The sequence below is a fragment of the Balaenoptera acutorostrata genome, chromosome 10 (assembly GCF_949987535.1).
Source record: "Balaenoptera acutorostrata chromosome 10, mBalAcu1.1, whole genome shotgun sequence".
Classification (NCBI taxonomy): domain Eukaryota; kingdom Metazoa; phylum Chordata; class Mammalia; order Artiodactyla; family Balaenopteridae; genus Balaenoptera; species Balaenoptera acutorostrata.
Genome location: NC_080073.1, coordinates 74233616 through 74259282, shown reverse-complemented (window position 1 = coordinate 74259282; position 25667 = coordinate 74233616). Strand labels below are relative to the sequence as shown.

Here is a 25667-nt window from a genome sequence, read left to right as displayed (position 1 = left end):
GGATGTGCTAGGAGATGCTCCAGACATCCCAAGTGCCTTTTCCTCCCCCGAACTCATCACACACCCTGCGAGCCCCGCGCCTTTGAGCTTGTGGTTCTTGCTGCCTGGAAGACGCTCTCACCCCTCTGCTTTGCCTTGTTAGGCTTGGGGAGCAGTGGGGACTGTGGAGAATTCCACAGTTTATGCTCCATTGCAAGAGTTTCTGGGCTCCTGATCTTCAACTTGTGGGTCTGAATGTTACTTGGAGTAGGCGTGGTTGCTTGCCTTGGCAGAGACTCAGGAAGGAAACAAGTAGGGGTGGGTGACACAGCCTGGGTAGAAACTTAGAGGCAGGGGGGACCAGAGGAGACACTCGGGAGAGGACAACTGCTCCATGTGGCTAAAACTCAGGGAGCAAGAGGAGGTGAAGCTGAGGAGGCCAGATGGGTCCCATAAGGGACTTGACCGCTGTGCTAGGGCATCTTTTCTACATCTATTCCTGGGAACTGCCAGGGCCTGGGTGTGGCTAAGGTCAGTTGTAGTGGTAGATTCACCCCTTAGGCAGGCTGTAGAAGCCAGGGCCTGCCTGACTGGGGAGAAATCTTGCATTTTACAAAAAAGGAGATGTTTCTACACACCAGACTGGGTCCTGCTCTGGTGCCTTGGCTTCCTGATACTGTGTACATTTCAGAGATCAGATAATGCTTTGGTTCAGGTTTTAAACTTTCATTATTCCTTCATTTCATAAATAAAACATAATAAAGATAAGCAAAGAGGAAAGGGAAGTGAAATTAACCTCACCCGTAATCCCACTACCTAGATATCGTTTACATTGAAAACTTGGGTATGGAGACTTCCCCAACGATTTTCTGTATTTTACAAAGTGGAAACAAACCGTAGGTGTATTTTGTAACCTGCTTTGTTTTATTATGTGTGTGTATGTATGTGTGATTTTTTTTTTTGATTTATTTATTTTTGGCTGAGCTGGGTCTTCGCTGCTGTGCGCAGGCTTTCTGTCTAGTTGTGACGAGCGGGGGCTGCTCTTCGTTGCGGTGCGCGGGCTTCTCACTGCGGTGGCTTCTCTTGTTGTGGAGCACGGGCTCTAGGCACACGGGCTTCAGTAGTTGCAGCGTGTGGGCTCACTAGTTGTGGCACACGGGCTTAGTTGCTCTGTGGCATGTGACATCTTCCCGGACCAGGGATCAAACCCGTGTCCCCTGCATTGGCAGGCGGATTCTTAACCACTGTGCCACCAGGGACGTCCCTGTATGTGTGATTTTTGTCCCATTTAAAAAATATATGCTTGCCCAAAACTCAAACTGAAGGGTATAAAGAGAACCCCTCCTTCTCACCTCCCCACCCCATCCCCTAATTCTACTCCTCAGAGGTTGCCCTCTTTAAAAGTTTCCAGTAAATCTTGGAAGGCATTATGCTCAGTGAAGTAAGTCAGACAAGACAAATACTGTATGATATCACTTATATGTGGAATCTAAAAAAATATAACAAGCTAGTGAATATAACAAAAAGGAAGCAGATGTACAGATAACAAACTAGTGGTTACCAGTGAGGAGAAGGAAGGTGGGATGGGCAAGATAGGGGTAGGGGAGTAAGAGGTACAAACTACTAGGTATAAAATAAGCTGCAAGGATATATTGTACAACACAGGGGTTATAGCCAGTATTTTATAATAACTATAAATGGAGTATAACCTTTAAAAATTGTGAATCACTATATTGCACACCTGTAACTTATATAATATTGTACAGCAACTATACTCCAATTTAAAAAAAGTTTCCTGTACATCCTTGATTAGGGAGAAATTTGGAAGGGATCATGTGTGTGGAAGAACAAATTGTAAATATTGGATGCTGTGACTTGTACAAATATTAGGTGTCATGTGTTGGTCAGGAGAAAGGCCAAGGGTGGATTTGGAGGGACTAGGAAGTAGTTTGTGGTCAGGGAAGGGACTTTCAGAAATCGGTATTGTAGAGGTTCAGGAAAGGGGGAGATGGAGAATTTTGGAGGCCTGGGTTTTGTTTGGATTTGTCCTGTGGATGTTGGTGAGGGGCAGGGTGAGTAGAGGTGAGTGAGACTGTGGGCAGGGGACAGATATGGTCCAATCTTACCTCCTAGGCGGGGTTGGGGTGGAGAGGGTGGCAGGTGTGCACATGAACATGAGACTTGACAGGAAGCAGTGACAGTAATTGATACATATTTATAAAAATACCCTTGCTTGACACAACAAAAAGTCGGCAACTCTGTGTTGGTCCTCCAAGTTAAAAAAAAAAAAGGTTTTAACAATTCAGTGAATATTGAAAATCTGAACGAGACTGCTGATCTGGACGGGGAGTTGTAAATGTCACATTTGGTTCTGGTTTTGTGTCTGGCTGTGTGGTCTTGGGCTGCACCTTAATTTCTTTAGACCTCCCCATTTTCTTATCTGCAGTAGATCAGTGGTCCTCAACCCTGGATGCACATTAAAATCACCAGGAAACTTACCAAAAAAAAAAGGAAAGAAAGAAACCAACGTCAGAACCCCACTACAGTCCAAATGTATCCAAATCTCTGGGGGTGGAGCCTGGGAATTTTTTAATGCAGCCAACGTTGAGAACCCCTGGATTAAGATCATCCTACTTGCACATTTGAGCCCTAAAATGTTATGATTCTATGTATTATATCATACAGTTTTGTTCCTTTCAAATACCGTGCACAAAATGTTGTAAACTTCTTACATATGAACAAATTTTACTTTTTACAAAAAAAAAAAAAAAAAACTCCCCATAATTCTCATTAGGCCAATGGTATAATGTCAATGTCCTTCGTCCAGTAAGTCAGAATCATAAATGTAGTAAAACATGAAATAATTAATTTTTGACCCAGGACTTGCAAGTGTGGACTTTAATTTCTCATTCCCACATTTTAAAAAAGGTACTACTGACTGCAGGCCTGAGGCCACCTGCATTCTTAAGGAAGACCCTGAAAAGTTCAGAGAGAAGACGTTACTGGAAATGTTTTTTGCTAGAAGAATTGGGTATACTGTAAAGTTCCAAATTAGGCGGTCCAGTTTAGGGAGTCTTTATCGGATCTAAATTCTACATGGAGTAGGAGGTGTTTAAAGAGACTCAGTGCTGTTTTATCTTCACTATTGAAGTTTTGGGTTTTGTCTCTTCCTAAATGAGTCATTTTTTTAAAAAGGAACCTAACTTGGGGAGGTGGGGAAACCACTGCCGGAGGTGCCGAGGAGGGGCGGGCACTGAGGCTGATAATTAGGGGACTGAGTTTACAGTTGGGCGGTTCACCTGGGAGGGTGGAACCAGGGACCCGCCTGCGGAGGGTGGATCAGGACCAGTGGGACACAGTCTGGTGGGGGGTGGGGTAGTAGAAATGGCATTAATATTGTTTATTAATTTACCAAGTATTTTCTGGAGCACACCCCCCAAACATACAGCCTGGTATCAAGGCTCAGTCCACACGTGCTAGGAGATTAAGAACAAAGGGGAAGGAACCTTCTAGTTTTCACTCCAGTTGGGGACACAAATCATGGAGGTCAGGCGTGTCTGTATTTCCCTGCCATTACAAGTAAGTGAACTGGTGCCCCATACCAGTGTGAACAGTACAAATGAAAATGTTAGTCCCAGGCAGGATTTCAGAGGAGAAAACATGGCAGCCTGGAGACCCCATTGTGGAGCGCCAGGGGGCCTCGTGAAACATACACTGGGTTCAACAAGACATTGGTCGAGAGCCCTGTGGGATCTCCGCACATCACTGCCTCTTTCTGTGCTAAGTGCTCCCAGCTGAAAAATGATCTCACACACCTGAGTCCCCCAGGCCCCTGAGAGCTGTTCAAAACGTCCGCTGCCCTTGATGCCTGGGGAGGGAGGGGAGGGACAGAGAGTGGGGAGGTGCTGTCAGGCTCCATGTGGAAACCAGAAAACCAGGGCAGCCACATGGGATCGGCCCACGTGCTTGGGGTGAGGAGAGGAGCACAGGGTAGGTGCTCCCGACACCGGGAGCAGTTGTATGTGTTTGGAATGTCGGCCAAGCACACTCCCTTTATTCCACGCTGCCTCCCGCCCCCAGGAGTGCTCACTCTCATCTTTTCTGAGTGGTGTCAGCCTCCTGCAGTTGTGCCTGCATGTTTTCTAAGTTTGTCACAAACTTCCTGTTTGGGTCTGGTCTGAGGCTCGAAGCTTTGTGTGTTTTGAAACCCTGGCGTTTACAGAGGTCCAGTGCTTCTCTCTTCGTGGCCATGGGGTGGCCCTTTTGTCCTCCTCCCTTTAGCTGACTTTGGCCATCCTTCTTTGCAGACCTTCCCCCTGGGAAATGCTCTGTAGCTTCTGCACTTGTTCCTCTTAGGGAGAGTTGAGAGTCGTGAGATCTGAAGGAGGGAGGGGAGCCACGCTTACTGGGCCCCTTATATAATGCCAGGCACTGCGCTGGATGTTTTCCTACATTTCTTGTTTTATTTAGGCCTCGCATTAGCTCATGCAGAGCCAGGCTCAGAGAGGGGAAGTGACCAGCCTAAGTTTGGACAGCCACTGGGTGATGAGGTCAGGATATGATCCCAGGCTTGACTCCAGAGCTCTTGGTATTTCCACTGTGTCACGAGGAGCACACTGTGCCTTTGGTTCCACTGGTTTGGGGGAGATCTTGATTTTTTATTGGGCATCTGGTGGGCAAGCATCACCTTCCCCTCCATAGATTCCTCCCAGACCCTTGTTATTCAGGTGCTGCCCATTCTATCTGCATGGGGTGTGATTTGATGACCCTTGAGTGCCTTGTTGACTTTCACCATTCTCAACCATCCTCCTTCTGTGACCCCAAGAATCCCAGAATTGTATGGTCCCTGGCTGACAGTCAAAGTAGATTAGAGCCAACTCCCAGTTTCCCAGAAATGGAGTATCCTTTCTCTTCCTTCTGCCATTCTGCTAGTCACCGTGAACTCCACTCAGCCAGATTTGGACTGCTCACATTTTAAGCTCTCCCCTTGAAGAGGGAGGAAGATAGGATATCTCTGTGTGTGAAAGCATGTACCTAAGGAGGGTTCCCAAGACCTTGAGTATGTAGGAGCAGGAAGGAGGGGAGAGCTACATCCAGCCACCCTCCCTCTTATTAGGGTGACTGTTATAGAGTGTCAGACTCTGGGTGCTCCTGCAAAGGAAGAATAGTTACACTTCCAAAACTTCAAGAAGGCCCTGTGTCCCTTCCAGTTACCATCCCAGTTCTTTTGTATTTTCTGAAAAACTTCTAGAAGTATATCATCTGTGTTTCATCAGAATTGTTTTGTAGATCAAGTAACATTTACCATTGTAGACTCTGTGTTGAGCAGTGGGCAATTCCAAGCATTCAATGCATATATTAATTACCTTCAAGGGGTGAGCCATCTACACGGAAACTTAGCAAATGGAACAGTTGCCAAGAGAAGCTAAGTGCAGTGAACTCAGAAGAGCAGGGATTGCTCAGCAAGCTGGGGCATGAGCAGGGCGCTCAGAGGGGTGGAGCTATGGGGATGGGGTGGGGAGGAATGTCCTGGCATTGGGGCCTTGAGGGGTGCATGGAAAGGGGAGGAGCATCCTGGATGGGGTGCAGTGGAGTGTGCGTGTGGGAAGCAAGATTGAAGAAGGAGCCCTTCCAATTGCATGGGATGGGGATAGGTAAAAACAGTGCTGTGAACTATTATAAATACACTCCACATGTTCAACAAGGAGAGGAGATCGTAAAAGAGGAGAGAAGTAGAAGATTCCAATGGAACTTTTAGAGCTGAAAGATACAACTTTCGAAATAAAAAACACACTGCATGAGATTAAAGCAGATTAGACGCCAACTTGAAGGCATAGCAACAGAAACTATCCAAAAAGAAGCACAGAGATATTTAAAACAAAAACATAGCATTGACAACTTGTGGGACAGTATTAAGTGGTCTAACGTATGTGTGATTGAAGTCCCAGTGGGAGGGGAAGGGGAGAGGGAAAAATATTTGAACAAATAATGGACAAAATTTTTCGTGATTCCATGAAGACTATAAATCAGTGGTTGGAAAACTGTGACTTACAGGCCAACTATGGCCTGGTGCCTATTTTTGTAAATAAAGTTTTATTGGAACAGGAAAACAAAACAGTGTTGTAAGAAGCTTCATTCGGATGTGTGCCCTGTAACAGGGGAATGCTGGGAGGTGAGTTAGAAGACATTTATCGCGTTGAATTTTAGGAATGAGACTTTGAGGCCTTGGACCAGGGTGGTGGCATGAATATGGACAAGAGGAAAGAGAGATGGAATATTTCAAACCCCAGCTCTGCCACTTGCTACCTGTGTGACTTTGAGCAGGTGACTTCATCAAACCTCAGTTTCATCAACTGTAAATAGACACTCAGAACACCTCACAGGACTGGTGTGTGAGGGTTTTAACTTGGGTCGCACCCAGCACACAAGTGTAATAGGCAGGATTTGTGATTGACTGGGAGGAATTAGGGGAGTGGAGAGTGAGGACTCAGAGGGGCTCAAAGGGCTGAATCTGGGGGCCTGGGTGAGTGATGCAGCCCTGACAAAAAAGGGATGGAGCTGTTTGGGGTCGCGGAATTCTTCAGTTGGAGGAAGACCCTCCTCCTAAATCCGTGCTGCCAAGGGCCTGTCCCAGAAACCCATAGCCACGTGGATTGTGTGTGTCTGAGCCCACGGCCTCTCGTTTCAGCTGGGCCCTCAGTGATGCTGGCCGGCGGCTGGCTCTCTCTCCCGTCCGGGTTGGCACTTCACAAGGCAAGGGAGGTACGTGGGGCACAGAATTTGAGGAGGTACTCGGTTTCAGGGCTGACCCTGCAGGATGTTCCCCACGGTCCCCACTCCATCCAGCCCCCCTCCCTGTCTTCCCTTCGTCACTCAGGAGACCTCCTGCCTTCACTGATTACTGACAAGATCCCCTCGCTCAGCAGCGAGCTCACTCAGGTTCTCGCCTCCCCGCCTTGTGCAGTTATCCCCATCTGGGCTCATCCCAGCTTGGTTCCCTTCCCCTCAGAGGAGGACACACCCCTCCTCCTCTTCCTGGCCAGAGGGAACCTTCCTGCTGCACCCGGGTGCCCGTGCAGCTCCTGGGACCTCAACCGCTCCAGTCATTCTGCTGTAGTCTTTCCTCAAACCTTCACCCCCTCTTTTTCTCATTCCCTTTTCTCCTTCCCTCACGAGATGCCTGGAAAGAATCTGCCCTCGGGTTTTTTGCTCCTTCGCTGAGGCAGTCCGCTCAGGTTGGCTTCTGCCCGTGGGAGGTGTGACTGGCGCAGGGGAGGGACCTGGTGGGTTTGCTGTGAGGGGCTCCTGCTTCTACACGAGCTGTCCCCTCTCAGGTCACCTGTGGCCTCCATATTACCACACCCAATGGATACTTCGGTCCTTATCTTTCTGGACCCTTTGCTACTTTTGACACCGTGGACAACTTCTTCCTTCTTGCAACTCTCTTTTCTCTTGGCTTCTTTCAGTCCACAAATAAATCTCTCAGCCACTATTACTTAAGCACCTACTATGTGCTCTGCTCTGGGGCATACCATAATTCCATGTCCCTGCTTTCAGGGAGTTTCTAGTCTAGTGTGAGGAAAGAGGGATAAAAATATAAACAAATGTCAGGTGGTGATGAGCACTACAAAGAAAAATACAACAGGGAAGGAGGATGGAAAGGGTGCTGGGGTTGTCAGGAGGGTCTCACTGAGAAGGTGACATTATCACAGAAACCTGAAGGAAGTGAAGGAAGCCTAGTGGAACAGTGTTCCAGGCAGAGGGAAGAGCATGTGCAAAGGCCCTGAGGCAGGAGCCTGCTTGGGATGCTTGAGGAAGCCATTGTGGCTGGAGGAAATTGAAGAAGGGCAGAGTAGGAGAAGAGGTCAGAGAAGAGGCTGGGGCAGGTCATGGAGCTGTGTAGGACATTTCAAGGACTTTGTCTTTTACTCTGAGAGATGTAAGATGCTATAGGAATGTTTTGAGCAGAAGAGTGATTTTTAGGCTGGTGTGGGGAGCATGGTGTTTTGGTCTTCTAGGGCTGCCATAACAAAGTACCACAGACTGGGTGGCTTAGACAATAAAAATTTGCCATCTCACAGTTCTGGAGGCCAAAAGTCCAAGACCAAGGTGTCTGCAGGGCCATGCTCCCTCTGAAGGTGCTAGGGAAGGATCTGTTCCAGAGCTCTCTCTTAGCTTCTGGTAGTTTCTTGGCTTGGGGCAGCATGAGTCCAGTCTTCACATGGTGCTCTCCCTGTGTAGGTGTCTGTGTCCAAATTTCCCCTTTTTATAAGGACACCAGTCATATTGGATTAGGGACCCACCCTACTCAGTGTATGATGTGTGAGCTCATCTTAACAGTTCATTACATCAGCTTCAACCCTATTTCCAAATAAGGTCATATTCTGAGGCCCTGGGGTTAGGACTTCAACATAGGAATTGCGGGGAGACACAATTTGACCCATAACACAGTTCAACCTGCATGATACGTGGATTATAGACAGGCAAGGATGGAAGTAGGGGGACCAGCTAGGAGGTTATTGCAGTATTCTAATGAGAGAAGCTGCTTGGACCAAAGTGGTAGCAGTGGAGGTGGATACATTTTGCAGATAAAGCTGGCATCATTTGCTGATGGATTGAACGTGGGGTGTAAAGGAAACAGGGGAGTCACAACGACTCCTGGTTTGGGGCCTGAGTGACTAGAAGACTGGAATTGAGTGTCTTTCTCTCCTAAGTCCTCTCCACCCTCAGGGACCTTTCAGGGCCCTCCTCCCGGGCAGGTCCATCCACTGCTGGGTTCTTCAGGCCTCCATCCTTGGCTGCCTCTCTAGTCCCGCCCTGATTGATATGATCTGTCCCCATGTTGACGCCAGATATCCTGAATGTGCTTTCTGGGTCACCCCTACAGGCCCCGGCTCTGGAGGATGCTGAAAGAGGAAGACACGGAAGCAGGACGACCCTGAGAGATTAAGCCTCTTAATCGTGAAACAGGTAGCTTCTCCGACATTCTGGGTGTTTGAATGCTTTATGATGAAGGGGTCATAAAATCGTTTCTTTGATCCATGTGGTGTGGAAAATGCCCCACAGAGGGGAGGTCGGCTGCTCTGGGCCTGGACACCCATAGGTGTCCGGGAAACTGTCAGCGCTTGTGGTTTCACGTATTGGAATTCAGCATCACTTGGCATGGGGCTGAGGGCATCCTGTCTCTTGACTTTGCAGAGTTGTTGCAGATAGTGAAGGATCCAAAAGATGTTCATGGATGGTAGCTTCTAGAAGTGGGAATTAAACATCTCTGGAGAATTGGTACAGAAGGCCACTCTGAGAAACTCCACAGAGCCTGTCAGAGGCAGATTCCTGGACCAAGGAGCCTTTGAACTGGCCCTGGGGCATTTCTAGTGTTTTTGTCAGCTCTAGCCCTGTGTTCTCTTTCCAGGCTCAGTTTGTCCCTCTAGAAAATGGGCACATAGCTTTGATTCCTCTGCCAGATCTCACACAGAAGCTGTCTGGAGGGTCAATAGGTTTGTGTATAAACAGAATTTTTTTTTTTCTTCAGTTTTAAACCCTGATCTAGCAAGAGATGACTATTTCCCACAAATTCTTAGTGACGGTGGGGAAGCAGGGTGGTGGTGTCTAATTTGATTCTTTCGGTGCGCACAGGTTTTTTTTCTTGGCAAGTTCCACACTTTTCCTGTTTCTTCTGTGAGACTCATAGTTGATTGCTTCTGTTTCTTTTTTATTGTGCCTGATTTTGATTTAATTTTTAAGCCACTGTGTCTTGGGGTTCCAGTAGGAAACAGATGGTTCACTCAAATGGAGTAGTCCAAGAGTCTCTACTGAAGGAACTGCTTATAGTGGCATCAGCAGGGTTAAGAGAAACCAGCACGGGATGTTGAAGCATCCCAGGGTTAGCAATGTCAGGGAGCTGTTCCATACCTGGGCCTGAAAAGAAGAGGGAGAGATTGGTTATCAGAACTGGAAAGAGAAGCTGTACAGAAAGGCTATCTCTGGTAAGAGGCAGTCAACCTACAGCAACATGGCCGGGAAAGAGCCAAGAAAATGGATATCCTCATTGAACTCCCTGTCAGTTCTCCCGTCTCCTGATGGTGCCCCCCATTAGGCATACTCAGCCAGAAGCCAGGGGCAGGGAGCATATTGAAGCTGTGCAGAGATCAGAACCTCTAGGGGTGCAAGCTGAGTGGAGACAGATCAGGGATGGGTATCAGAGCACAAATGGAAAATATCTGACCGACCAAGAGATGCAGGTCGCTTGGAATATATTAAAAGGGATGTTTCTACTTTAGGACCAAAAGGGGGTTTTTCGTTTGTTTGAGTGTGAAACTTTGCAGTATTGGGTCAGCTACATAGAACCATTGGCTGTGAGGGCTGGACGGAGCACCAGAAACCCTCTAATCAAACTTCATCCTTCTTATAGTTGAAAAGACCCAAGGAGATCAAGTGACTTGCCCAAGGCCACTCATTAATTCATGAAAGTGTTCCTTGAAAGCCCATTATATTTTCTCAAGAAAAACAACACAAAACCACTTGAAACAGGACCAAGCAAAATCTGAGCAAGTGCTAGGAAAAAGCTGTGGATGAGTGCTTATTTCCAATTTATCAGTTTGGATTACTTGGGGGTTGTGAATATCATAAAACTGAACTCAAAGGGGCTCCCACAGCACAGGGAATTAATTAAGTGGCTTGTACTAGCAAAAAGCAGGGATGGGACAGACTACAGGGTGCATGTGAGACAACAGCTCAACCTGTCATCAGGAGTCCAGTTTCTTCCCATCTCTGTGCCGCTCTTCCATGGTATCAGTCCATCCTCAGGCTGGCCTCTCTCCTGGAGGTAGAATGGCCACAGAAGTTCCTGGGCTTATTGTTGCACATCCCTCTGGCCAGAAAGAAAGAAGCATCCCTTGCCGTAACTCTTGAAAAGACTGAGAAAGTGTCTTTCCCAGAAGCCCCTCCCCAGCAAATCAACCCTGCATTTCATTGGCTTGAACTGAGTCATGTGCTCATTCCTTAGCCCGTCACATTGGCCAGGTGAACGCCTTCTGTTGATTGGCAGGGATGGGAGATTTTCCTGATTGGCCTATCCCTACACTGGGGAGTGTAGCTTTCCTCAAAGCACCAGGGTGGGGAAAGCAGAGCTCTGGGTACTGTTGAGGGAGGAGGGAAGTGGACATGGGGAGAGTGACAGTGGACATCCACTGTACTGTATCATCTATAGAGACCTTACTAATTTGGACTAATTGTTGGGATAACAGTGAGAGAAAATTCACTCTTAACTAGTGAAAGTCTGAATTTTAAAGTGCTTTAACATAGCATAGTTTAAGACAGAACCTTCCCAAACAGTTCCTGTTAGAAGGCTTGCAATTAGCATCTGCTTTTCAGTATGTCTTAAGATGTAGGACCTTCTAGGAGGTTAACTATGCCTTCTACAATGCTGTTTTATTTCTAATATGCTTATTCAACCTTTCTATAGCCAGAGTAAACACTGAACTCAAATTCTGGGTTATTGAAGATTAAATTACAGTAATGAAGTTCCTCATTTATAACCTCATCTATAAAATGGGAATAAGAATAATACCTGCTTTATAGGTCTGTTGTAAGGACTAACTGGGGTAATCCAAGTAAAGTGCCCAGTGGTCCAATGGCTGGCCCAATAAATGTTATCTTTATTAGCTTCATATAACTCAAAATATTGTCACATTTGTATGTTTATGTGCATGTTTATTCTAGGAAATTAACTCTTCACAACAAATATAGGTCACTGGTTAGCTCAGCTAGAGACAAGGTAAATAAAGATATTAAAATATTTAGTGTTTATGGATTTTTTTTTTACTGGAATGGTTTTTTAAAAAAAATTCATTTTGGGGAAAACCTAAATAAAGAAAAATTTAAGTAGCACACAGTTTTAAATTAAAAGTAGTTATAATCCCTGGAAAATAGGGAATTTTAACTTTACGGTAACATATTAATGTATTCTTGGTTGAAAAAGTCTTGTAAATAGTTGAAAGCCTGTCATGACTTATCCTAGCTGATTTTCTTGCCATTGTTCTCCATTTGGAGGCTCTGGAGGGGCAAGTGACCCTCCTCAGCTTTGGCTTCCCAAGCCAGCCACTCAGTGGGGCTTTTCTGGGCGGATGGATTTTAGAATCACCTGGATTGGGTGAGGTGCTGCAGTAGTGAGAAGCTAGCCTTGGGCATTTATTTCAGTGGGATTTTAGCTGACAAAATGCTGTGAATCGTTCTCAAAAGCCTTGGGTGCCATAAGGCTGACTTCTCAAAATCCCAGGAGGGTGAAGTGTCTTGATTTGGGATTCCCAGATTAGTGGTGGGAAGAGCAAAGGTGGGCGCAGTACCCTGAAGCTGATTTCAAAACTGGGAGGCGATAACTTGGAGGATAAGGGGTGGATAGGGTGCAGCGAGGGGCCTGTGGATGGAGGATAAAGTTCCAGAGTGACCAGGAACTTACAGACCACAAATTTATAAACCATAAAATTTTTTATCCCCTCTCCCCTGAATATTGACTAAAATTAGACTTAAATTTTCTGTAGGTTGTTTGTTGCCCCCAAGGCTGTCTGGTCACAATTGTGCTAAGTAGATGAGAACTAGTGATAACTAGACAACTGACCCTGAATTCCTTGGTTCAGAGGGTGCTGTAGATAAGTGGTTCTCAAGTGTAGTTTGTCTGGACCAAGAAACTACCAAAAAAAAAATTGGGGGGATTGGCTTAGGGCTACCAAGTTTTTATTTTGCCAAGGAAGGATGTTTTTAAAAACCTAACATCACTACAGTTCTTATAAAAGAAAGGACCATCTTGATCCTAAAATAGTAGGAAGGACAGAGTCTAAGGAATAAAATCTTTACATTGAAAACATTCAGCTTTAGGAATAATTTATTGCACTCTTCTTATTTTTCTGACATCACCTGTGAAAACAACATTAAGGGTGGTTGCTTCCCTGCATCTATGCATAACAGGTGTTGGGGAGATGTGGAGTTAATGTGCAACTGTAGGGGGAAAAATTGTATTTCTTCTGAAGCGTCTCATGAAGCCTAGGAATTCGCTGAAGTCATGCCTTTACTTGATTTAAAGGGACAGGAGAAATTCACTTAAACGCAAGTCTTGGTAAACCCAATTCATTTTATAGAAGAAGGAACTGTTTACCCTCAAGTCATTAACTTAGAATTGTTAGTTTAATTTTCCACTGGTAGGAAGAAAATTTTGCAGTAACTTAATAGTTCAAATGAAAAGGCATGTCAATAGTTTTTTCTTTTTCCACAATTTAACCCTAAAAATGGTAAATTTGTTGAATTTCATTTGGCTTTCAGTTGTGTGCTACGTCTCTGCGTGTGCATGGGCACACACTCACACACACACACACAGAGAAAACTTAGTTTGGTCTGAAAAGCCCCAGAAGGGAAAGGGTACTTTTGAGAAAAGCAGTCTGTCCATCAGTCAGTTGCTGGTAAGTGTTAGTACTTGTAGCAGCAGTTGCATCTTGGAACTGCCAAAAGAGTATGACTTTTTAAGATGCCCTTTGAAGTCATTAAAAAAAACCTCCAAACCAGGGACTTCCCTGGTGGCGCAGTGGTTAAGAATCCGCCTGCCAATGCAGGGGACACGCGTTTGAGCCCTGGTCTGGGAAGATCCCATCTGCCGCAGAGCAGCTAAGCCGGCGCGCCACAACTACTGAACCTGCGCTCTAGATCCTGCGAGCCACAAATACTGAGCCCACGTGCCACAGCTACTGAAGCCTGTGCACCTAGAGCCCATGCTCCGCAACAAGAGAAGCAACCACAATGAGAAGCCCATGCACCGCAACAAAGAGTAGCCCCTGCTCGCCACAACTAGAGAAAGCCCGCACACAGCAACGAAGACCCAATGCAGCCATAAATAAATTAATTAATAAATTAATAAATTTAAAGCAAGACAAAAAAAAACCCCAGTCATACACCGAACCACCCCTGGCATCCAAAACAGCAACAAAAGGTTTCTCATTCTGCTTCGCTTCACATTCCTGCTTGGCTTTGCCACAAAGATGTTTTGCCTTCCAGCCAGGGATTAAGCGTCTGTGTGAGGCCATGACTGGTGTGAAAGCAACGTCTCTGCCCTTGTTGAGGGGAGAAAAAGACTGCCTGCATATATGAAATCCTGAATGGAATCATGGAATCCTAGTGCCAAAGAGGGTTTTGAGGTCCCTGTCTTCCTTTCAGACTATCCTAACACTCATCACCTTGATTGACAATCCTAACATTTCATCGATCTCTAACATTTCATGGATCCTCTGTGAATGTGGACATGAACTGAAATGTGTCTTCGTCAAGAAAGAGCAGACTGTTCTGTGCACACTTACATCTGCAGTTACTGCCCTGTTCACAGCCTCACTCCTGGGCAGTGTCACTGTTTGAGTGCTATTTATATTGTCACATATGTTCATACGGCACCGTCCTTGCATGTTCTAGTAGACACTCAATCGTAATTGGTTCAGACTCCGTACCACTTGTTTCTCCTAAGGTGTATCTCACTCTACAACAGGCTACGCAGTCTGTGTAGCTACAGCTCAGTGTTCTTTTGGGCAGACATTACCACAACCCTCTTGTCTTAGCTTGGGCTGCCATAACAAAATACCATAGACTGGGTGGCTTAAATAATAGAAATTTATTTCTCACGGTTCTAGAGGCTAGGAAGTCCAAGATCAAGGTGCTGGCAAGGTAAGTTTTATTCTGAGACCTCTTCTCTTGGCTTGTAGGTGTCCACCATCTTGTGTGCTCACATGACCTCTTCTTTGTGGAGAGAGGAAGCTCTGGTGTCTCTTCCTCATCTTATAAGTACACTAATCCCATCATGGGGGTTCCACCCTTGTGACTCATTTTAACTTAATTGACTCCCAAAGGCCCCACCTCCTAATACCATCAGATTGGGGGCTAGGGCTTTAACATATGAATTTGGGGGGGTGAGGACAAACATTCAGCCCATAGCAATGCTAAATCTTTTATTTATGGTCCCCTGGAAGTGCTTGCAGGGTCTTTGGTCCAGGAGCCTTGCAGTAAGCAGAGAAAGCCTTAGAGTTACAAGCTTTTATTGCTGTGGAAGAGATGCAGTGTTCTATAGCTGGAACAGATGGTTCTGTGGACTAGAAATTTGGAATACCTTTACCACAGAACTAGAGGTGACCTGGGGTAGACTGGTGATCCCCTTGTCTTTTCAGATCTTAGGTTTCTTAGTTCCATATGTCAGTGGTAAAGTTGTGGTTGCCAAACTTGGTCAGCCTCAATGAAATTTGTATGGTTTAGCATTCAATATTCTCTGACCACCTTGTATAGCTTCCTTGATGGGCCTCTAAAAAGGAGGCTCTTGGAACCAAAGCCTGGGAAAATGGGTTATTTCCTAGGTCTTCATCATCTTGGACATTTACTCCCTTTTCAGCTGGGGAAGAAAAGGCAGTAAATTACAATAAAACTACTCCCCGTTCCATTAGAGATCAATATCTTACAGTGTCATGTATACAAACACGGTAATGTCCACATGGACATAGGTGCCAGGTGGCATATTTTAAAATATAAAAAGGCCTTTGAAAATTTTTTTTAACCTTTCAAAGAACCAGTGATTCCTGTGTTATGTAAAGTGTTCCAGGATTTAGAAAAAAGATGGAAAACTTCCAGATCCTACTTTCAAGCAAACATGACCCTGATAACAAATCTGGCAAGTCCCCAAAGGGAGGCTCTATACCAGTTTTGCTTAGGAATGTAAAAATATTAGATAAAATTCTAGTGAGTAGATTTCAACACTAGAGTATGTGAATGTTCCACCATACCCAAGTGGGTTATATTCCTGGAATGTAGGAATGGCTTCATATACATATACTTTCATGTGATTCACATAATGAATCAAATGAAATATTTTAAATGGTTTTAGTGAAAATATGTTATAATCTCATTAATTTCAAAAGTGCGTTCAATCAATTCAACTTCTAACTTCTACAAACCACTTAAAAAGGAATATATAAAATGACCATTCCTGAACCTGATAAGGAAGATTGAGTTCATACAGTCCACTGGCATTATACTTTATTGGAGCCTCATAAACGTATCATTGCATATGACTGAGATCAAAGCAAAAAGCCAATGCAGAAAGTTATAAAAATAGTAACTTTAGAGAATAAATACTGTAAAGAAAAGAATGAAATAATCATTAACTACAGATTGCTTAGTTGTAAACCAAGAAGAGTTAAAGAGATTAACTAAAGACCTTATTTCTAAATGGTGAGATTAAAATTCAGGATTTGGATACTTCTGGAATTAGTTCATGAGTCTAATGCCATTCCTCTCAAAGTCCCATCAAGATTTTTAAAAATTTCACCAGATGGTTTTAAGTCTGTTTGGAAAAATAAGTAGATGAGAACCTCAAGGGGAATTATGAAAATGGTTTTGGGGGGAAGGGAATTAGATCTATTGGATATTAAAATATGTAGCCCTACCAGATATTAAAATGCATTATGAAGCCTTTGTAATTAAAACACTGTGGGGCCGGCAGAAGAGGAGGAAGTAGATAAGTGAACTAGGACAGTTCAGAAATAGACTCTCGCAGAAATAATGTAATAAATCATAAAGAAGGCATCGCAAATCAATGGGGAAAGGAAAATTATTCAATAAATAATTTTGATGTCTAGCAATTTGGAAAAAATCATTTGACTTCATCAAAATGAATTGCAGATAGATCAAACAATTAAGTGCAAAATGTAGATGCATAGGAAAGCAGTAGAATTGAATATTGCTTGGAAACAAAAGAAAAACACTCAAAAAGGGAAAGAATAGTCCATCAAGTTACAGGATAATCAAAGATTTCTTCACGTAAAAAACCAGTGGGGAAACAATAGCCTGGGAAAAAATTTGCAGTAACATGATGGAATTAATCTTTGTTATGTGAAATGCTCAACAAATTAAAAAGAAAGGTACTAAAAACTTGGTAGAGCACTTGAATAACTAAATATAACACTAAACAAATGTATGGCAAATGTTCAATTTTGTAATAAGAGATATGTAGATTAAAACAGCAGTAAAGTACTACTTTAACATATTAGCAAAAGAACCCGTTTTTATTGATAATCCCCAATTCTGATGTCATTACAATATTATGAAACAGTTTTACAATGTATTAAAGAATCATGTTATTCATTCATACATTTGATCCAGTAATACCACTTCTGTGGACCATCTTCCCACATCCCTCCATGAAGGAAATAATACAAAATATTTAATATGCTGTTTAGACAATGATGCTTCCCTGATGCATTATTTGCAAAGCAAACTCACACACACACACACATACCATTAATGTCCAACAGCTGGGTAACTATAAAATTAAATAGTTCTTCTCTCAGCATAATACTCTACTATAATGAATAATTATTTTGAAGATACATAGCATTGTGACAAGATATTTACAGTATAATTTTATGTGCAGAAATTGCAGTACACACTGTGGCATAGTCTTACTGTGGAATGTAGCTATATTAGCTGTGCTGTTAAAATGAATGAACCATAGCAGCTATGACAACACAGAAGGCTCTCAGGAATATAACGTTAAGTAAAAAAGCAAGTTGTAGAATAGCTGCAGTGTGGTTCCAATTACATAAGGTTCAGATGCATGCAAAACCAATGATATAGTTTTTAGACATCCGCGTGCATGTGGCAATACCTATAAGACCAAGTGAGCATAGACAAAGATTCAGGATAGTGGTGGGAGGCAAGGCTAGGAAGAGGGAGCAAGCCATAGAGGCTGTGTAGGGGATTAGTAAAGTTCTCTTCCTCAAGCTGGGCTATGGACACACTATATTTATTATTGCTATTTTTTATACCCTTAACATAAGCTACAGATATTTTAAATGTATTTAATGTTAATGGAAGGGTTATTAAAACCAGTATTCACGGATTACAGTTTGGTACAAAATATTATCCCTAATAAAGATGGTACAGAGTGTATAGGTAACAATGACTCTGTTAGAGGGGTGAAATTAAGAGTGGTTCCTTCTTTCATTTTCTCTCATTTCCAAATTTTCAATTATGTGCTTCCATTGAAAGAAAAAAAAAGAAAGAAAGGAAAATTGAAGACAATTGCAATTATAGGATGATGTAAGCTTCCAGTGGAGGGTGTGCCGTTGCTCAGAGGATGGTGGACTTCAGCACTGAGGCAGAAGGGGAGATGGATTTAAACTGTAAAAGCAGCGTGTTTGGAAAATAAATCAGACCATCAATAGTCACTGAGCATCCTTGCTGTGAAAAAGCATTGGTTTAGCCTGCCTTCCAAAAAAACTTTTGGATACTGCGTTTTAATGAATTGCTAAAATGGATGAATTAGAAAGACTGGTGTTTCTTTGAGTTCCTTAAAATTTTTTTTAAGCTTTATTGTTTTGTCTGCTTATAAAAATAATACAGTTGATTTGAAATAGTCTTATAAAAAATATAATAGAACCTGAAGTTGATTAGACACTAAAACTAAATCTCAGTTGAAATGAAATACAGGGAATAGAGAAGCCTGGTAAAAGACACCATGGGGATGCAATCAGGAAGTTCTTGGGCCTATGACCCATATGTTTCTCAATAAATAAAATGGCCTGGAAAAGGATGGCGGGGCACTGTATAATAAACTTTAAAAGAGACAAAAGACATACCAACCAGGTGCAAATGTAAATCTTGTTTGGATCCTGATTTAAATAAACCAACTGTAAAAAGGCATTTATAAGATAATTGGGGAAATTGGGGCACTGACTGGATATTTGATATTAAGAAATTGCTAATTTTTAAGTGTGATTTGTTATTATGGGTATGTTTTAAAGATACATGCTAAAGCATTTATTCGCAAATGAAATATCAGATATTTACTCTAAAATAATACAGTGGAGAGTTTGAGTATGTTAACTATAAAAAGTCCTTATGTCTCATGTACATGTGACATATCCAGGATTTACATTAAAATAATCCAGGGGTAGGAGGCATAGAGTGGTATGGATGAAATAAAGTCAGCCATGTGTGATAATAGGAGCTGGGCAATGGGTAAATATATTCTTGCTACTTTTGTATATGTTTATTATTATTTTTCATAATAAAACATAAAAATAAAATTTATATATTTTCATAGTTGAAAACGTATAAAATATAGAAAAGTATAAAGAAGGAAATGAAAGTCACCCATAGTCCCACCCCTTGGAGAGAACAACATTTTGATAAAAATCCTTCTATACTTTTCCTTATGTACTTAAAACATAAGTTCTTATACATATACACTTTTAAGCAATTAAGAAATTATACTATCTGTATTGTTTTGTATCCTGCTTTTTTATATTGTGGGCACTGTTGTACTTTAGTACATTTAGATATTCATCATAATTTAAAATTATGTCTGTCTATTATTCTAATATGTGAATATACACACACATGCCATGATTTATTTATCTAACAGGTAATTTACAGATGGGTATCTAAGTTGTTTCATCTTTTATCCCCATTGAAGCAATTCTGCATACTTGTTTATTTCTTTTGACAAATATTTAGAAGGTCAAAGTCTTTTTTAAAGGCTTTTTTTCTATCATGCCAAACTATTTGTTGAAAATATGATACCATTTTGAACTCCCTCCATTTCATCATAATTTCAGCCACATTGAATGCAATATTCACAATATTTTAAATGTTTGCCAATCTGATAGAAGGATAAAGATGATCTTAATTTGCATTTATTTGATTATTAGTGAGCTTGAAAGTCTTTTTATAAGTGTATGTTAGTATTTTTTATTTTGTGACTAGGTGTTTTTATCTTTTCCCCCAGTTATTGTATGTATCCCTCACTTGTTTCATAAGTGCTCTTTACATATTAAAGGTTACTGATAGTTCATATATTGTATAAATTGCAGTATTTCCTAGTTTGTTTTCATTTAACTTTGGATCATTTTTGAACAATCATTTGTCTGGAATTGTTTTAGTAGATTTTAAAATGTTATACATGTAGATTTTTTTTCTTTGAGTCTTTATAATTTTCTACATTTTAATTTTTGTAACCTTATTCAGTACTTCATTGAGAGATTTCATTACATAGCATTGCCCTCTAAAGTTTGATTTTTTATTTTAATTTCTTTTTTGGGGGGGCCACACCTCACGGCATGCAGGATCTTAGTTCCCCGACCAGGGATAGAACCTTTGCCCCCTGCAGTGGAAGCATGGAGTCTTAACTGCTGGACCGTCAGGGAAGTCCCTATTTTTTAATATCTTTATTGGTTATAAAATAAGACACGTTTGTGGTGGAAAGAGTGCACTTTTGAAAATAATTTACCTTATACTTTGTCGTACAGTGCATCAGATTAAATTTGGTAGTTTACCTTTCAGTAATTTTTCTGTATGTGTGTATTACTTAGAGTAACACTTGCTGAAGAAACAATTAAAACTCCAAATTATAACTTCACACAGTAGAGTCTTATTTTTGACTCGTCCAACATAGGTGCTCCTGATTGGTGGTCAGCCCTCCGATGAGTGATTCAGAGGCCCAGGCTCATTCCATCTTATGGCTCTTTCATTCCCTAGGGCTTTGGGGTCCTCTGCATCTAGTTGGCAGATGGAGGAAGAAAGCACGGAGAAGGCACATCACTTTCTAACCACCTTAGCCTGGAGGTGCTGCACATCACTTCTGCCTGTACTCCATTGGTGGGAATAGTCACATGGTGCCACGGAGATACAAGGGATGCTGGGAAGTGAAGTCCCTGGCTGGACAGCCACTTTCCAGTGAAAACCCTACACTCTGAAAAGGAGTGTGAATATTTGTTGGATATTTAGCTGAATATGCCACCATTTATTGCACTTATAGTGCAATAAATTTGCATTTATAATGCATATAAGTATATATTATACATATATAAATATATATTGCATTTATAATGCATATAAAATATGTGATATATATTTTCTTTACAAAATGGAATTATCCTATTAAGGGTGTTGAATTTTAGCATCATTTTGTGAGCGTTTCCCTGTGTCTTTAAATTTTTCAAAAACATAAGTTTTAATGTCTACATATTATTCCTTGTATTGATAATATCATAATTCATTTTGCCATTTTTCTATTATAGTACAGTTAGGTTTTTCTAGATTTTTGTTATTATGAATAGTGCTGCTATAACTGCCCTTGTACATAAATCTTTGAATGTTCCTCTGATCGTTTCCTCAGGGAAGATCCTTGCTTAGTGTTAAGGCTGGTGATACATCTTACCAGATGGGCCTTCAGAAATGTGGACTAATTTACACTCTCATCAGTGGTATTTGAGGATTCTTATTTCAGAGCACCCTTGACTGTCCTGGGCATTATAATTGGGTTTTGGTTTTTGCCAATTTCTTGAGAACAGTATTGCATTGTTTGAATTTGAAAGCTTTGCTTAGTTATAGGTTTGAACATTTTTTCATGAGGCCATTGGTAATCTTTGTGTGTGAGTATGTGAATTGCCTCTTTGCATCCTTTTTCATTTTTATTTTGCAGTGTTCCATCTTTTTTCAGTCACTGATAAGAGATTTTTATGCAGTATGTGTTAACTTGTCATACGTTACAAATATTTTTATCTAACTTCTCCTTGCCTCGATTTTGCTTCATAACCTAATTTTTTTAGATTAAACTCTATACTTGGAACCCTGATGTGTGATATCACACCCGCTGAATATGCCCAGTTAGCAGTACTCCTGAGATTAATACCATTTAAAAAAAGCAACGCAGATTCTTTTTTTTCTGACCCATCATATGGTTTGAATGTTCTTAATGTGAATTTTAGTTATCTGGGAGTCAGGGGGTTGAAAGCAGTCATCAAGAAAATGGACTTGACAAGAAGGCTTTGGGGCGCTGGTCTAAGTCACCCATGGAGATACTGAGACCTACTTCTGTATCTTCCCAGGATACTTAGGAGAGGCAGGAAGACGTCAGATGGTATCTGACGACTCCGTGGTTTTAGCTAAGTGAGTAGCAGTGGAGTCTCAGAGGACCTCTGGCTGTTTTTCGTGTTAGATCTTATTAAAAACACATGTAGTAGAGTGGCAGGGACCCAAACTAGGGGTCAGGGAGCTGAGCTGTAGTCCCAGCTCTGCCACTCACTGACTGCGACCCTGTGCAAGTCTCTTATCCATCAATGCCTCAGTTTACTCCACCGCAAAATGCAAGAGTTTGTTGTAGGTGGTGTTTTGGGTGCATGAATTCCAGGACTTTGCAGCAGAGTTCTCCACGAGGCCTCTTTTACATTTACCACCTGCTCTGACCTATGTCAGGTGGGTGGGCAGGGAGCGGGGAGAAGGTTAGTCTCTTTTGGTCTTCCGAGTGATTTATGAAAGAAATCAATCCAGTATATGTCTGTTCCAGATATAATGTGATCTAAATGTGATATTCACCTAATAAGATTATATGAATCTAATACGGTTTTCCTCTAAAACACAAATACTGCGCCACTTTTAATTGTAGTAGCCAAATTAAATTACTCATCCCAAATTAGATTTCCAGCAAACTTAATCTGAACATGAGCTCAGTACTGCAGGCCCTGTGTAATTTTTTAAGATATAAAATAAATCAATGGGATACCCGTATTGTTCCTCTGGGCTCTTCAGTGGTTACCATGAAAGAGAATAAGTAAACATCTGGAAGAAACCTGCAAAAGTAGAGCTGAGATGGAAACTGATTCTTCAGCTTATCATGGAGGGTTTTTTTCCCCCTTCTATCTTTTCCATCACTAAGACCCTCACTGGTCTCGGAGGACAGGAAGCCAACAAAGGCAGGCCCAGTAATCACTGAAGACTTAACTGCTTATGACTGCCTTTCTTCTTTTTGTTCCTTGAGTGACCCCCTTAATGTGTTCACCCCCTCAGGAGGACAGAGGACACTAGGTAGGAAGCGAATCCCTGGGTAGTTTATGGATTTGGTGAGAGACTAGAGAGGTTTATAACATTGATTCGCCATATTTTCTCTCATTTTATGTCAGTTAGGTGACAGATTAACTGAAAGCCAATCCAAACTGGTTTAAGCAAAAACAGAAAGTGCATTGGCTTATGTGATGGAGCACCCATCCTGGCATCAGGTGAGGCTTTATCAAAGGCTCGAATGAGGTGCCTCAGACACAGTTTCTCTCCTTCATTGCTGGTTCCTTTCTCAGGCATGACCTCCCCTTCTGCCCCCAAGATGTCAGCCCAGGCTCCTGTTCTCATCCAGTGGGAGAAAAATCTTCCTTGATGGGTCAGCCAAAGGCTTGTAATTGAGTCTAGTTGCCCCTGGTTGGCTCGACTTAGATCCTGTGCTTTCCTGAACCAGCACCGTGTGGAGGGGATGGGATGAATGACTGCCTGGGGGACTCAGGGGACTGTTGGGAAAGTAGGGTAAGGAAGCTGGGGAGGCACCTCCAAATCCCATGACACTATAGAGGCACTGTACATAGCCTTCTGCTTTTCCCAGCACTCAGGCTTATGTTTTCTCACTTCAGTAAATGAGAAGTAGGTAGGTAGCACATGTTTGTGGATGAGGAAGTGAAGTTCACCGTGGGATCAACTCACCCAGGGCCTTGTCAGTGGCGGAGCTAGGACCAGGCTCAGTGTCTTATGAGTCTTCCATTTGTTTTCACCGTATCCTGCCTTCTTCCTACTGATCCCGTGCACGGACTCCTCCTCGGCCCCCCCACCCAATACCAACTCAGGGCTCTTCATTAAATAGACAGTCAGTCAATAGTTGCTAACTTCTTATTGACCGACCAGTGCACCATCAGACCACACGTGGCCTTTCTATTCATACTGTGTGAATATCATTACAGCAAACCAACAATGTGGTCGATTCCCAGTTATTAATTTGTAGATGGTCCCTAATAATTCAGTTTCCCTTTCCCTGAATTATGGAGTTCTTCTAACAGAAAGATGGAGTTTGGATCACTTGAGGATAGACATATAGAGAGGGGCTAAGGGCTGTGTGCGTGTGTAGGAGCATGCACATGGATCTGCATTACAAAATTAAGTATGTTTCGATCTCCTGCCTCCTTAGCCCGGACGGCTGAAATTAGATTTGATGCCTGTCTTTCCACTTAAATGTAACTTAACATTTGTGAAAGTCACCATTGGCAAGGTCCCCACGTACTTAAACCAAAGACCTGTGAGTAGGTTTGCCATTTTGAAACATTTTGAGTAACGACTATACACTTGCTTTTTCATTTTTGGGGAAAAATCACAAGTGCCTATTGTCTTCTCCCTGCCTGGCAAACTCTCCCTCATCAGTTTTTCATCTCAGGTTTTACTTGCACTTCTTTTGGGAAGTCGTGGACGTTCTCCAGCTCTGTGTCTCTTTGTGCTGAAAGTCTGTATTCCAGGGTAGCACTTTGCCCTGTATCCTGTGGTACACTAATTGTGTATTATGTATGGGTTTTATCTCCTGAATCATTTGGTTCACTCTTTCAGGTCAGTGCTTGGTCTTCCCACCCTCTCTTCCTTTCTTCCTTCCTTCCTTTCTTCTTTTTTCCTTTCTTTTCCTTCCTTCTTTTCTCCCCTCCTTCCTTCCTTCCTTCCTTTTCTTTCTTTCCTTTCTTCCTCCCCCCTTCCCTTCCTCCCTCCCCCCTTCCTTCCTTTTCTTTCTTTCCTTTCTTTTCCTTCTTCCTCCCCCCTTCCCTCCCTCCTTCCCTCCCCCCTCCCTCCCTCCCTTCCTTCCTTTCTCTTCTTTCTTTCCTTTCTTTTCCTTCTTCCTCCCCCTCCCTCCCCCTCCCTCCCCCTCCCTCCCTCCCTTCCTTCCTTTCTTTTCTTTCTTTCCTTTCTTTTCCTTCTTCCTCCCCCTCCCTCCCTCCCTCCCCCTCTCCCCGCCCTCCCTCCCTCCCTTCCTTCTCCATAGCACTTACCTCCAGGCTCAAGTGAGGTGGGTTGGTATTTGGTTCAGTAACTGGGATAGGTGCCCCCACATCACCATCATTGTACTTAGAATGGTTTTGCAGTTGTCTGGTTACTTGTCTCTATTCCTCCAGTACAGTTCTTGGCGTCTGTTAAGGGCAGTGTGACTAAGTGTTGACTATTGAATGATTCTCCCCTTCTCTACACCAGCCCCACCCTGCCCCCCACCACTGAACCGTAACTTCTTTGTGTTCTCCACGGTCCCTAACAGTGTCTGCCACACAGTAAATGCTCAGTAAGTCCTTGTCGAGTGAGTGGATTTTACCCTCTCAGGACCTGCCTTGGGGAGAGGCAGATGGGAAATGACGCTCTGAGAGGGCAGAGGGGGATGGAGACTGGACAGGGAGGGGTTCAGGAGCTGGTGTGACAGCCCCTCTGCTGCTTCTGATTTCCATGTACAGATATGGCACTTCCCTAAGGGCGGAGCGCCATGTCCTCTCCCAGCTGGGCAGCTGGTGAGCCCAATGCCTGAGAAACAGTTGAGTAAAGGATAGTGGCTGTGATTCGAGGTGTTATTTTAACAACAACAGTAAAGAATTTTCTCTGCTGCCTGAACCCTTTCAGACGTCTGCATGGTTGAGATGAGAGGACTCAAGCTAGGAGGAGAGGCACATGGTCACGTCCGTATGTTGACCTCCTTATCCTTCCCATTGCCGTGGGGGTGCCAGTGGGCAGTGACAGGTCCACGAAGGAGGGAGGGAGAGCACCAAGGGGTCAGCAACCCCTCAGCATCCCCGAGTGACATGCTACCACTGGGCTGACCAACTCGTCCCGGT

The 25667-nt window shown here is 43.0% G+C and overlaps 1 protein-coding gene across 15 annotated transcripts in view; it reads left to right on the top strand.

The window, feature by feature from the left end:
- The window catches only part of TRERF1 (transcriptional regulating factor 1), a 200189-nt gene that overhangs the window by 72381 nt on the left and 102141 nt on the right, over nt 1-25667 (top strand). For 13 of the 15 annotated variants that reach the window (XM_057555068.1, XM_057555065.1, XM_057555066.1 and 10 more), the window contains one exon: nt 8867-8949. The exons of the other annotated variants lie outside the window; for them this stretch is intronic. The gene's annotated coding sequence lies outside the window, so the exon portion shown is untranslated. The remainder of the gene's footprint in view (nt 1-8866; nt 8950-25667) is intronic. 15 annotated transcript variants of the gene reach the window in all.